We start from the raw sequence: 15,591 nt of genomic DNA, 5'->3' as shown, positions 1-15,591 counted from the left end.
GGTGTTAATGCTTTTATTATTGGTATTCCTACAGCTGATGATTTGTCCCGGATAGATGGCATGCAGATGAGTGTGTCCAAGATTAAAGCTCAGGCTCTTGTTTCTTCATGGGTGCATCAAGATGTTAAGCCATCGTTTATTATGGAGCTGGTTTGGGTGCACGTTGACGGCGTTCCTGACTCTGTCCGACATTTCTTGGGTCTTTGGGCTGTGGGTTCTCTTATTGGTACCACTCTCGATGTTGATTTGTTTTCCCTTCGGAGCCTGGGGATTATTCGTGTTCTTGTGGCTATGCGTGATCCTGCAGCTCTGGAGAAAGATAATGGTTGCATGGAGGTGATTGCACTATTACATCTTAATGGTTACAGGTTTCGTTTTCGTCGTGAGACAGTGGGGTTTCAGCCAGATCCTCGGTTCCGCCCTTTCTTCTGGAAGGACGGAGGAGATGATGATGGTTCTCACGGTTTTGAGGAGGAGAGGTTTGATGATGCTACAACGGACGCTGCGTCGGAGGCAGCTAATATGGATGTTGACGGACAGGCCCCGACACATACTCCTGGCACTTCAGCGGTGCCGGCCGCGCAGGTGGCTTTGACTCCGTTCAACCATTCACCGATGACGGACAGAGGGCGAGAGATTGTGGCTCATGCTAGGGCGGAGTACCCTCACTTGGTCGCTGCACCTCCGTCGTCTTCTCGGGCTTCCTCACCGTCCAGAGTTCGGACTTTCATGCAGGGTCGCACTCGTCCTACTTCTTCGACTAGTTCACGGGCCGCTTCATCGAGCACGCATCAAGAGGCACCGCCTCCGTCTTCTACTTCGACATAGACGGACGCGGTGCCACAGCCGCAGCCGGGACTGCAGCCACCTCTCTCGTCCCCGCCTCGGTAGGACATGCTAGCACAGCAGCCGGCCGCGGGGCTAGCGAGCGAGCAGCAGCCGGTCTTGGCGGCCGGCCACGTCGCCGCGACAGGCCACGACGCCACTGCCTGTGCAGCAGCCGGCCTCGCAGCAGCCGTCCTCGTCGCCCGCTACACCGCAGCGACATGCCACGACGCCGCCGCCTGTGCAGCTGCCGGCCTTGCAGCAGCCGGCCTCGTCGCCCGCTACGGTGCAGCAGCCGGCCTCGGGACAGCCGGCCACCGGGCATGTGCACCCGCGGCAGCGGGATATGGAGGACAACGCGCTGTTGCGTCGTGTTGAGGAGGAGTCGCACGCGCCTCCACATGCTCAGCCGCGTCGGAGTGCCGCGGAGCTGGAGGAGGTGCACGTCGACTCTCAGCCACGCCGGCCTAGCGTGGTACTCGAGGAGAGACAGGTCTCTCCAGTCCAGGCGGACAGGATCCTTGAGCCAGCGGCACCGCCTCCACGGGCGGAGGGGTATGCCGCGCCGTGGAGTGAGCTTGCTCCCCATGGGGCTGTGAGCGTTCTTTCGTCGACACCATCTGTCGAGGGTACTCCTCGGCAATGCCCTCAGATTGGGGCTTAGGGTTGATGGAATCCTGTAGGCTGGCACGAGACACCGGTTAACAGACAAGCAGGGAGAGCGACTTACCCAGGTTCGGGGCCCTCGATGAGGTAAAACCATTACGTCTTGCCTGTCTGATCTTGATTACGAGAATATTGGGTTACAATGGGGTGCCGAAGGTTTCGACTGTGATCTCGTCGAGAGGCTAAGTGCTACGGCGACCTAGATCTAGACTTTTGGTGGCTAAAATTGCTATGATGGATTCTGTCCCTCGGCAGCCCCTCTCCTGGCCTTTATATAGGAGGCCAGGTCTCAAGAGATCTGTCCGGGTACGACTAGGTTTACAAAAGGCCTAGCTCTAAACTTTCCTTGTTCGGCTTCCCTCTTGCCTTGTTCTTCAAGGGATCTTCTCCTGCACCGTCCTAGTGGCCCACCTTGCCGTCGGGTATCTTCATGGACCTCCAGTTGGGCCGCACAGGATAGGGCAATGTCAGTTACCCGAAGGGTAATGCCCACGTCAGTAGTCCCCGAGTGTCTAGCCGAAGATATTTCGGGTAGAGACTAAAGCATGCCTCCACCTAATGATCTTCTCCTTGATTGTTGTTGTCCATCTTGTAACAGCATCATCTTCTTCTATCGGGTGCGCGTCTAGATACAGATGCTTGCAATCCGTGCGTAGACTCAAGTTGTGCCACTCGACATCTTCTTCTGCCGAAGTTTTCTGCAAGTCTTCATGGGTCATCCGATATATTTGCGTCGGGGCTCATATTCTTCTGTAAGGTTTCAACGCGTAAGGGATAATAAGTAACGTGTCCAGCTTTGCTGGTTAACTGCCGATGGCAAAACAACGTTACCCTACACAGAATCAAGTCCCCGGGCATGATCCTGGAGTGCAAAAAAGTTTTATCGGGTGCGCGCTCAGCGCTCCCGATGGGAGTAGCCCTCGAGTCTGGGCACGGGTGCTTGCGGTCGGGTGCATACTCGAGCTGAGCATTCCATCCTTTTCTTCAAATATTTCTTCACAGGGGTATCTTCGAGGTCACGTTTTGTCGGGTGCGCGTCCAGCGCTCCCGATGGGAGTAGCCCCCGAGTCTAGGCACGGGTGCTTGCAATCCGTACTTAGACTCAAGCTCACCATACGATACTCTTTCATTTTTCGTCGACTGTTTCTGACGGTCTTCACGACATCACTGATGACGTTATCTGACTGACAAGACACGACCCGTTGGGCCCATCTACTTCTGCGTGGCTCTGTTTTTAAGAAATATCCGCTATTCTCGTACAGTTACCAAGACGCCTCCTCGATTTCCACGATCAACGATGAAGAGAGGGTCCTCTTAATGAATTCGGAAAAATGACACGTGCCTACGCAATCCTCAGATTTCCTCATGCTTAAAATCTCCTGGGGCAAGTCCTTCCCATTCTCACACATCATCATCGCATCCTCCTTTCCTTCTTCCATCTTCCTCTCTCATAACCGCTGCACCGCCATCGCCGCTTCTAGATCTTCTCCAGATCCAACGATGGTGAAGAAGAAGAAGATCCCCATCGCCGCCGCCAGATCCGTGAGCAGCGGTGCTGCCGCCAAGGCTCCTTCAAATCCTCCGAAGAGGAACGCTCCCGATGCTCCTCCTCCAGCTCCGGCGCCGCCAGCGCCGTCAAGCTCCATGGCTGGGACCAACCCTGGAGATTGGCTGGCGTCCTCCGTCACGAAGCGTGATGAAAACAGGGCTCGAAGCCTTGGTCTAATCTCTTCCGACGAGGGGAATGTAATTCTCCCAGATGCGATTTCTCGGCCTAATCCTCCCGCTGGCTTTACCGTGATGTTCTTGTCGTTCTTGTACCGAGGTCTCTCGCTCCCCGCCCACAAGTTCCTTCACCACCTTCTGCGGTCTTACGAGATCCAACTGTGGCAACTTACCTCCAACTCAATCCTTCACCTTGCTGTGTTCATCACCCTTTGCGAGGCGTTTTTGGGAATTGAGCCTCACTTTGGGTTGTGGAAGAAAATCTTCTTTGTAAAGAGATACAACAGTAGTAATGGACCCTTTGTCATTGGGGGAGTTGGGTTCGTCGCTCGCTCAGAGGTCAATTATTTCAACTTTCTGATGAGATAATCCGTGCAAGGATGGAGACTGAAATGGTTCTACATTAGGGATTCGTCAACAACCGAATCCCAGCTTCCTCGCTTCTCTGATGTTCTCGAAGCCAAACCTAAGCACTCTTGGAAAAACATTTCTTTCTCCCGACGAAAAACCAGCAATCGACGAGTTATTTGACAAATTTCTTCGGATCAAAGAAGCCGACGGTCAGACCATGATAGGCACAGAGGTAGCTGCTGTGTTCCTGAAGCGTCGGGTTCAGCCAATCATGGCTAGGGCTCGTCCGATGTGGTTATATTCGGGTCCGAAAGATGAGACCAGGATAAATGTTGCCGAACTATCAGAAAAAGAACTGCTTGATGAAGTTCGACGCCTTACTCTCTTCAGCCAGGAAGACTCAATCCCGCTGATATCTTCTCATCCACCTTTTGATGTTGATCATCCGCCAATGGAGGTAAATTTTCCTTCTCATACTCTTATTACTCTGTTCTCCTTGATCATCATGACTATCATTGTTCTTTCTTGTTTTTTTCTTCGGCAGACCCTCATAGCTTCCAGAAACTTGCGTGACCTGCCGGACGATACTTCCGAAGGAAGAGATTCCTCAGCCCCTGTTGAATTTCATACTGTCGAAAACACAAGCCCAAAGGATGAACGCGATGATCCGATGAATTCTGAAGCTGTCTTTACCAATCCTCCTCCCCAGCCAATGATACTAGCGACACAGTGGGATCAGTGCGTGATGACGACGCTGATCATGATGCCTTTGTTAATGCAGCTGTGGAGGAGGCCAGAGCTTCGCCTGTGAAGAGACCAACCGGCAGCTTTGCCGATGAAGACGATCTCTTCGACCTGTAAGTGCTTACTTCTTTTCCCAGAATTCGTATTTTGCTCTCACCATTCGCATTCTTTTCCTAACTCTTGCCAATTTTGTTCTTTGTAGTGACGAAGGTTTCATCGAGCCTCCGTCTAAGAAGGCCAAATCTGGCGCCGCTCCGCCGAATCCTGCAGCTTCCGAGGCTTCGGCTCCTACTGCAGTCCCCGCGACCCAGATGTCGACAGCTTCCTCCCTTTCCAAGGGGAAAGACATCCCTTTGACTGCTGCCGCCGCAACTCCTCCTTCAGGGAAACCTGTAAGTCTTTTTTGGTTGCAGCGCAAGTTTTCCTGAATATGCCTTGATTATTGATCCTTCGACAAATACCTGCGAGCCGTCATATCTTCTTTGGAGGCCTTCGCCTCCCAATTCACTTTCCTGGAAGCAGACAAGGCTCGACTGCAAAAGGAGGTCAAGTCTTCTTCCTCGAAGTTGGAAGGCGCAATAAAAATAGCTGCCGAAGCCCGCCAAGAAGTCGACTCCCTGAAGGAGGAACTCGAGGGGCTGAAGGAGAAGCTAAAGGACAAAGAAGCATCCAGACTGGCCGCCGAAGCTTGGGCGGCTGAAAAGGATGATCTTCTTCGCCAATCTGCTTTGGCTTTGCTCAGTAAATCTCTTTCGACTTCCCTGTTGATTATTACTTTGCAAATCCAATCCTTTGTTAGTGAAATCTTTCTCATTTTGTTCTTCGCAGAGGCCGCCGATATCCCTGCCAATGCTTTAGATAAGCTTCCAAAAAATTCTCCGGCAAACGGTGTGTGGATGACTCTTGCTTCACATCAGCTTACACTGGACCTCCTCGAGAAGGGCAAGGGAGCCATGACGCGGATGCACTCGATGATCTTCCCCAAGATTAATCAAGACAAAACTTTGGGGCAGCTAATCGATGCTTTCGCCATCAACACCAAGGAGGTTATCAAGGTATTCAAACGTACTTCACGTACCTATGGTGCCCTTCTAGCCTTCCAACTCATGATGGGTCATGGCTTCAAGGCCGATATTGAAGAGATATCTAAGGAGCTGCCGAAAGAGCGAGATGGGCAATTTGTCGACCTGGGCGTGTTTAAAACTTCGGCTCTTAAGTGTGCACGCCAACTCCTTGAGCTCGTTTCGGCAAAGAAATCATCAGTTGGCCCAAGTTTGTCGAACCAGACCCAAGCCCCTTGATTCTTGTAACAGACTTCTGTTTTAGCTTGATTTGAAACAATGTCTTTCCGTAAGACTCGTGGTTGTAATAAATTCCATGCTAGCAGTGTTGCTAGTGTACTCTTGTTATGACATTTTTACTTGCACTCTCCCGATGGGAGTAACTTCCAATGCTGAAGCGATGCGATCCATCATACCCTTTGACACTGTTTTGCAGGTGTTCCCGGTGCCTGCGTTTGTCAACGATTCCTCGGGCGCTGTTTCTGAAAGTGATCGAATCCAGCGTATGAAGGATCAGATCGCGCAGATGGAAAAGGATTTGCGCAGTACTTATGCCTTGGCCGCCATTATCAAAAAGAAGAGCGAGATTGCGGCTGACGTAGAGCGCTATGGTCTTACTGAACTGCATAGGGCCACCGAAAGTTTATACTGTAAGCTCCCTGGTCCTTTTGCTCATTATTTTTCGTCAAAATGCATTGTCTGAACTTCCGTTGATTCCTGTGCCAGTCATAGCTTTGAACCGTGCTGAAGAAAACAAGCGGATTCACGAGCGTGTGAACGCACTGACCCAGCTATCATTGGCAGATGAGGTTTTCTGGAGAGAGCACTCGAAAGCTTCGGCTGTCGCAAAGTTCCAAGACCGGGTCCAGCAAATCCACCGCTTCTTCGACAAGTGCTACAAAAGTCTCAGAGTAATTTGAAAGACAATGTTCCCTTTGAACGCGGTCCTTCCCACGCTGCTGACTCTGATGTCGGAGTTTAGCAACACCAAGAAGATTCGAGACTTGGTGCGAGCTCAAGTTTTTGCGGGAGCCAGATTTACATTTGCCCTCGTCCTTGCACGTTATCCTTCGGCAAACCTGTTGACTATTGCCAATGCGGTTGGTAGTTTGGAGCCGTTGTACCCGAGGGTGGTGTTACCTGCCAATATAATTGTCGACAGGCTTGAAGAGGATTCAAAGACACCTGAAGAAAAAGAAACTCCGCAAGAGTAATTCAGGGTCATGCTCTTATTGTAAATAGATAATTTGACTACTGCATCCAAGTGTTTGGATTGCGAAAACTATTTTTTCGGTAGGTGCATATATATGCACTTTTACCATGTTAATACCGTTGGCAAATTTTGGGAGGAGCAAATCTTAATTACTCGTTTAAGCGTATGTGTGTTTGTTCGTCAGCAAACTATTTGAGTGATCAGCTCGTGTTGCGGGTCTTGCTAAACCCGTTGTATGCGCAACTTTGCTTTCAACCGATGCATGTCTTGACAGCGGCTCCCGAATATATCGGAAGCACTAACTCTGCCGATGGCCCGTTGTTCTTTGATACTTCCACAAGTAAAGTACCGAACGTGGGTCGTTTAACGTAAATGTTTCATGTTCCTTGCTATTTGCGGCACTCTTTGAGGCATCTATAGCAAAGGAAGAAGGCAGAGTCCTTGTTGTTTTCGCATTCTTTTAGCACTCGTAATTTCAGAGGCTTTTCGAAGCTCAATCATCGGACGTATTCTTCATCGCCCCAGCGTTTGCCGAAATATGCGAATGAGGCTCATGATGATGTGGTTCGGGTGCTCCGAATTACTGCAATGCTTTTCAAGGAACCAAAACTTAAGTTCTCATTAATAAAGTAAGCAAGGAATTAAGGGGCGAAAGGGGGCCCTGCTGAAAAGAAAAGAAAAACTAAATGCTATCTATCCGCTTAAGCAAGGGGAGGATTCTTCTTATCTTCTGACTTGTTCACCGCATCAGCTATTTTGGGAGCGTCATTGGTTTCGCCAGGAGTCTCGGCGGTGATTGCTAGTGTTTTATTTTCTTCTATGACTGTTGTGCCATCAACTGCTGAAGCTTTTACTATCGAAACTTCTAAGGCAAGACCGGCTGGCTTCTTCTTCGTCTTCCTGACGCGTTCATCTTCGTTATTATCGTGCGCCGATGACTTGGAAGGGAGGTCGATAATTTCCTGTTTTATCCCAAACTTTGCAGCGATCCTCTGAAAGTCGCGATCACAATTGTCCGAGTGTGAGAAACTTCCATAAACTGTGATGTTTGTCCAATTGCTCCCAGGCATTTTCAGCTTGAGGTATGCGCAATGCGGCACGGCCATGAACTTGGCATAAGCTGGTCTTCCGAGTATAGCGTGGTACTGCGATTCCCAGTTCACGACTTCAAACTCGATCTTTTCCTTCCTGAAGTTGTCGGGTTTGCCAAAGACGACATTCAGGTAAACTTTGCCAAGAGAGTACGCCGGTGAAGTGGGGAGAATCCCATGGAAAGAGGTGTCTGTCTCCTCTAGCATCCTCATGGTGATCCCCATACTTCTGATTGTGTCGACGAATATCAGGTTTAATCCACTTCGGCCATCCATGAAGACTTTGCTCATCTTGAACCCTCCAATTTGCGCCTCAACTACTAAGGCATCGTGTCCTGGTTTCGGGATTGTCATCGGGTGATCTGCTCTGCTAAACGTAATGCTTTGAGATGACCACTCGACGTATTCGGGGATGTTGGCCATAATGCTTTCTGCCAGATTAATTTCTCGAGTGAGCTTCTTCATTTCCCTTCTCGAAACACCTGTCTGATACGTCTCCGACGTATCGATAATTTCTTGTGTTCCATGCCACATTATTGATGTTATCTACATGTTTTATGCACACTTTATGTCATATTCGTGCATTTTCTGGAACTAACCTATTAACAAGATGCCGAAGTGCCGATTCTTGTTTTCTGCTGTTTTTGGTTTCAGAAATCCTAGTAACGAAATATTCTCGGAATCGGACGAAATCAAGACCCAGGTTCCTATTTTCACCGAAACCATCCAGAACACCCGGGAAGGACCAGAGGGGGGGCACTGGACCCCCAGACCATAGGCCGGCGCGGCCCAGGCCCTGGCCGCGCCGCCATATGGTGTGGCCACCCCTTCGACCCTCCTGCGCCGCCTCTTCGCCTATATAAAGCCCCCGTCGCGAAAACCCTGATGCGAAAAACCACGATACGGAAAACCTTCCAGAGCCGCCGCCATCGCGAAGCCAAGATCTGGGGGACAGGAGTCTCTGTTCCGGCACCCTGCCGGAGCGGGGAAGTGCCCCCGGAAGGCTTCTCCATCGACACCGCTGCCATCTCCACCGCCATCTTCATCACCGCTGCTGCTCCCATGAGGAGGAGTAGTTCTCCATCGAGGCTAGGGGCTGTACCGGTAGCTATGTGGTTCATCTCTCTCCTATGTGCTTCAATACAATAATCTCATGAGCTGCCTTACATGATTGAGATTCATATGATGATGCTTGTAATCTAGATGTCATTATGCTAGTCAAGTGAGTTTTACTTATGTGATCTCCGGAGACTCCTTGTCCCACGTGTGTAAAGGTGACGAGTGTGTGCACCGTGTGGGTCTCTTAGGCTATATTTCACGAATACTTATTCAGTGTTGAATGACATAGTGAGGTGCTTATTTATATCTCTTTATGATTGCAATGTGTTTGTATCACAATTTATCTATGTGCTACTCTAGCAATGTTATTAAAGTAGTTTTATTCCTCCCGCACGTGTGCAAAGGTGACGAGTGTGTGCACCGTGTTAGTACTTGGTTTATGCTATGATCATGATCTCTTGTAGATTGCGAAGTTAACTATTGCTATGATAATATTGATGTGATCTATTCCTCCTACATATGCATGAAGGTGACAAGTGTGCATGCTATGCTAGTACTTGGTTTAGTCTTTTGATCTATCTTACACTAAAGGTTACTAAAATATGAGCATTATTGTGGAGCTTGTTAACTCCGGCATTGAGGGTTCGTGTAATCCTACGCAATGTGTTCATCATCCAACAAAAGTGTAGAGTATGCATTTATCTATTCTCGTTATGTGATCAATGTTGAGAGTGTCCGCTAGTGAAAGTGTAATTCCTAGGCCTTGTTCCTAAATATCTGCTATCGCTGCTTGTTTACTCGTTTTCTTGCGTTACTCATTGCTGTATTACTACTGCTTGTTTACTGTCTCCGGGCAAAGCACTTTTCTGGTGCCGTTGCTACTGCTTATTCATACCACCTGTATTTCACTATCTCTTCGCCGAACTAGTGCACCTATTAGGTGTGTTGGGGACACAAGAGACTTCTTGCTTTGTGGTTGCAGGGTTGTATGAGAGGGATATCTTCGACCTCTTCCTCCCTGAGATCGATAAACCTTGGGTAATCCACTTAAGGGAAACTTGCTGCTGTTCTACAAACCTCTGCTCTTGGAGGCCCAACACTGTCTACAAGAATAGAAGCTCCCGTAGACATCAAGCTATTTTCTGGCGCCGTTGCCGGGGAGGAAAGGTGAAAAGGCACTCATACTCCGGTCCCAGGTAAAGTACTTTTCTGGCACCGTTGTGTGTGTGCTCGAAGCTATTTCCTTTAGATCCTGCAATTGCATCTTTTTGTTTCTTGTTTACACTAGTTTGGCATAATGGACAACAATGAGATTCTTATTCTATTTCCTGATTTAAAACATGGATTGTTTGATGCGAAAATTAAAAAACCTATGAAATCTTATTTGCATGCTTGGTAGTAATATTAGTATGAACGCTTTGAACACCATTGTTGATAATAATATAGAAAGTTCTAAGCTTGGGGAAGCTGGTTTTCATGATCTTTTTAGTCCCCCAAGCATTGATGAGAAAATTTACTTTGATGATACTATGCCTCCTATATTTGATGATGAGAATAATAATGATAGCTACTTTGTTGAATTTGCTCCCACTATAACTAATAAAATTGATTATGCTTATGTGGAGAGTAATAATTTTATGCATGAGACTCATGATAAGAATGCTTTATGTGATAGTTATATTGTTGAGTTTGCTCATGATGCTACTGAAAGTTATTATGAGAGAGGAAAATATGGTTGTAGAAATTTTCATGTTACTAAAACACCTCTCTATATGTTTAAAATCTTGAAGTTGAGCTTGTCTAGTTTTTCTATGCTTGTTGCATTATGCTTCTTGAACTTGTTTATTTACAAGATTCCTATGCATAGGAAGCATGTTAGGCTTAAATGTGTTTTGAATTTGCCTCTTGATGCTCTCTTTTGCTTCAAATACTATTTCTTGCAAGTGCATCATTAAAACTGCTGAGCCCATCTTAACGGCTATAAAGAAAGAACTTCTTGGGAGATAACCCATGTGTTATTTTGCTACAGTAATTTGTTTTATATTTGTGTCTTGGAAGTTGTTTACTACTGTAGCAACCTCTCCTTATCTTAGTTTTGAGTTTTGTTGTGCCAAGTAAAGTCTTTGATAGTAAAGTAAGTACTAGATTTGGATTACTGCGCAGTTCCAGATTTCTTTGCTGTCACGAATCTGGGTCTAATTCTCTGTAGGTAACTCAGAAAATTATGCCAATTTACGTGAGTGATCCTCAGATATGTACGCAACTTTCATTCAATTTGGGCATTTTCATTTGAGCAAGTCTGGTGCCCTTTTAAAATTCGTCTTTACGGACTGTTCTGTTTTGACAGATTCTGCCTTTTATTTCGCATTGCTTCTTTCGCTGTGTTGGGTGGATTTCTTTGTTCCATTACCTTCCAGTAGCTTTGAGCAATGTCCAGAAGTGTTAAGAATGATTGTGTCACCTCTGAACATGTGAGTTTTTGATTATGCACTAACCCTCTAATGAGTTTGTTTCGAGTTTGGTGTGGAGGAAGTTTTCAAGGGTCAAGAGAGGAGGATGATATACTATGATCAAGGAGAGTGAAAGCTCTAAGCTTGGGGATGCCCCGGTGGTTCACCCCTGCATATTATAAGAAGACTCAAGCGTCTAAGCTTGGGGATGCCCAAGGCATCCCCTTCTTCATCGACAACATTATCAGGTTCCTTCTCTTGAAACTATATTTTTATTCGGCCACATCTTATGTACTTTACTTGGAGCGTTTGTGTGCTTTTGTTTTTATTTTTGTTTGAATAAATGCTTGTGTGGGAGAGAGACACGCTCCGCTGTATCATATGGGCAAATATGTCCTTAGGCTCTACTCATAGTATTCATGGCGAAGTTTCATCTTCGTTAATTTGTTATATGGTTGGAATTGGAAAATGATACATGTAGTAAATTGCTATCATGTCTTGGATAATGTGATACTTGGCAATTGTTGTGCTCATGTTTAAGCTCTTGCATCATATACTTTGCACCCATTAATGAAGAAACACATAGAGCTTGCTAATTTGGTTTGCATATTTGGTTTCTCTAGAGTCTAGATAACATCTAGTATTGAGTTTTGAACAACAAGGAAGACGGTGTAGAATCTTATAATGTTTACAATATGTCTTTTATGTGAGTTTTTGTTGCACCGTTCATCCTTGTGTTTGTTTCAAATAACCTTGCTAGCCTAAACCTTGTATCGAGAGGGAATACTTCTCATGCATCCAAAATACTTGAGCCAACCACTATGCCAATTGTGTCCACCATACCTACCTACTACATGGTATTTATCCGCCATTCCAAAGTAAATTGCTTGAGTGCTACCTTTAAAATTCCATCATTCACCTTTGCAATATATAGCTCATGGGACAAGTAGCTTAAAAACTATTGTGGTATTGAATATGTACTTATGCATTTTATCTCTTATTAAGTTGCTTGTTGTGCGATAACCATGCTTCTGGGACGCCATCAACTATTCTTTGTTGAATATCATGTGAGTTGCTATGCATGTCCGTCTTGTCTGAAGTAAGAGAGATCTACCACCTTTATGGTTGGAGCATGCATATTGTTAGAGAAGAGCATTGGGCCGCTAACTAAAGCCATGATTCATGGTGGAAGTTTCAGTTTTGGACATACATCCTCAATCTCATATGAGAATAATAATTGTTGCCACATGCTTATGCATTAAAGAGGAGTCCATTATCTGTTGTCCATGTTGTCCCGGTATGGATGTCTAAGTTGAGAATAATCAAAAGCGAGAAATCCAAAATGCGAGCTTTCTCCTTAGACCTTTGTACGAGGCGGCATGGAGGTACCCCATTGTGACACTTGGTTAAAACACGTGCATTGCAAAGATCCGGTAGTCCAAGTTAATTAGGACAAGGTGCGGGCACTATTAGTATACTATGCATGAGGCTTGCAACTTGTAAGATATAATGTACATAACTCATATGCTTTATTACTACCGTTGACAAAATTGTTTCATGTTTTCAAAATAAAAGCTCTAGCACAAATATAGCAATCGATGCTTTCCTCTTTGAAGGACCATTCTTTTTACTTTTATGTTGAGTCAGTTCACCTATCTCTCTCCACCTCAAGAAGCAAACACTTGTGTGAACTGTGCATTGATTCCTACATATTTGCATATTGAACTTGTTATATTACTCTATGTTGACAATTATCCATGAGATATACATGTTACAAGTTGAAAGCAACCGCTGAAACTTAATCTTCCTTTGTGTTGCTTCAATGCCTTTACTTTGATTTATTGCTTTATGAGTTAACTCTTATGCAAGACTTATTGATGCTTGAAGTACTATTCATGAAAAGTCTTTGCTTTATGATTCAGTTGTTTACTCATGTCATTACCATTGTTTTGATCGCTGTATTCATTACATATGTTTACAATATGATCAAGTTTATGATGGCATGTCACTCCAGAAATTATCTTTGTTATCGTTTTACCTGCTCGGGACGAGCAGAACTAAGCTTGGGGATGCTGATACGTCTCCGACGTATCGATAATTTCTTGTGTTCCATGCCACATTATTGATGTTATCTACATGTTTTATGCACACTTTATGTCATATTCGTGCATTTTCCGGAACTAACCTATTAACAAGATGTCGAAGTGCCGATTCTTGTTTTCTGCTGTTTTTGGTTTCGAAATCCTAGTAACGAAATATTCTCGGAATCGGATGAAATCAAGACCCGGGTTCCTATTTTCACCGGAAGCATCCGGAACACGCGGGAAGGACCGAGAGGGGGCACTCGGACCCCCGGACCATAGGCCGGCGCGGCCCAGGCCCCGGCCGCGCCGCCATATGGTGTGGCCACCCCTTCGACCCTCCTGCGCCGCCTCTTCGCCTATATAAAGCCTCCGTCGCGAAAACCCCGATGCGAAAAACCACGATACGGAAAACCTTCCGGAGCCGCCGCCATCGTGAAGCCAAGATCCGGGGGACAGGAGTCTCCGTTCCGGCACCCTGCCGGAGCGGGGAAGTGCCCCGGAAGGCTTCTCCATCGACACCGCTGCCATCTCCACCGCCATCTTCATCACCGCTGCTGCTCCCATGAGGAGGAGTAGTTCTCCATCGAGGCTCGGGGCTGTACCGGTAGCTATGTGGTTCATCTCTCTCCTATGTGCTTCAATACAATAATCTCATGAGCTGCCTTACATGATTGAGATTCATATGATGATGCTTGTAATCTAGATGTCATTATGCTAGTCAAGTGAGTTTTACTTATGTGATCTCCGGAGACTCCTTGTCCCACGTGTGTAAAGGTGACGAGTGTGTGCACCGTGTGGGTCTCTTAGGCTATATTTCACAGAATACTTATTCACTCGTTGAATGGCATAGTGAGGTGCTTATTTATATCTCTTTATGATTGCAATGTGTTTGTATCACAATTTATCTATGTGCTACTCTAGCAATGTTATTAAAGTAGTTTTATTCCTCCCGCACGTGTGCAAAGGTGACAGATGTGTGCACCGTGTTAGTACTTGGTTTATGCTATGATCATGATCTCTTGTAGATTGCGAAGTTAACTATTGCTATGATAATATTGATGTGATCTATTCCTCCTACATATGCATGAAGGTGACGAGTGTGCATGCTATGCTAGTACTTGGTTTAGTCTTTTGATCTATCTTACACTAAAGGTTACTAAAATATGAGCATTATTGTGGAGCTTGTTAACTCCGGCATTGAGGGTTCGTGTAATCCTACGCAATGTGCTCATCATCCAACAAAAGTGTAGAGTATGCATTTATCTATTCTGTTATGTGATCAATGTTGAGAGTGTCCGCTAGTGAAAGTGTAATCCCTAGGCCTTGTTCCTAAATACTGCTATCGCTGCTTGTTTACTTGTTTTACTTGCGTTACTACTCGTTGTATTACTACTGCTTGTTTACTTGTCCTGGGCAAAGCACTTTTCTGGTGCCGTTGCTACTGCTTATTCATACCACCTGTATTTCACTATCTCTTCGCCGAACTAGTGCACCTATTAGGTGTGTTGGGGACACAAGAGACTTCTTGCTTTGTGGTTGCATGCAGGGTTGCATGAGAGGGATATCTTCGACCTCTTCCTCCCTGAGATCGATAAACCTTGGGTAATCCACTTAAGGGAAACTTGCTGCTGTTCTACAAACCTCTGCTCTTGGAGACCCAACACTGTCTACAAGAATAGAAGCTCCCGTAGACATCACTGTCCTATGGATCATGCTCATCTGCCCACGTGGTGGTGGAAACGACTCGTTGGGGTTGTGAGGCTGAGCCTGCTGGACCTGGTGCTGAGGTGGAGGTGGTGGTGGTGTTGGCTGTTGTTGCTGCTGGATGAGCTTCTGCATTTCGATGAACTGTCGACAATCCCTGAGCAGATGACTTGACTTCGTCTTGTTGTCTTAAGAGTCGACGTACGAATGCAGGTAGCGGGGAGCGTTTATCTGTTCAGCAAAGGGTAGTTCGGGAGTCCTCTGTGGTCATGGTTTGTAATTGCCGCGATTTCTAGAGTTGTTCCGGTTGCCGTCCTGTCGATCGTCTCGTCTGTCATCGTACCGATCGTCCTGCCGATCGGAGTATCCCGCAGCTACCAGGTTACTGTCGTTGTTTCGGCTGATCATCGTCTTCGTCGTCACTGCGCTGTCGTGGCCTTCGTACGTTGTCCTCGCCATCAGCCCAGCTGTTGGCGATTTCCATTAACTTGGTTATGGTTTTCGGCTTCTTGCGCCCAAGTTCCTCTATGTAGGTTTCACGTTGGATGCCATCGTTGAAAGCATCGATTGCTCTGTCGACAGAAACATCTTCGACAACGTTTAGGAGCTTGGTGAATC

The sequence above is a fragment of the Lolium rigidum genome, chromosome 2 (assembly GCF_022539505.1).
Source record: "Lolium rigidum isolate FL_2022 chromosome 2, APGP_CSIRO_Lrig_0.1, whole genome shotgun sequence".
In the NCBI taxonomy this organism is placed as follows: Eukaryota; Viridiplantae; Streptophyta; class Magnoliopsida; order Poales; family Poaceae; genus Lolium; species Lolium rigidum.
The sequence above is the reverse complement of the archived record's forward strand: the minus strand, read 5'-3'. Positions refer to the sequence as shown.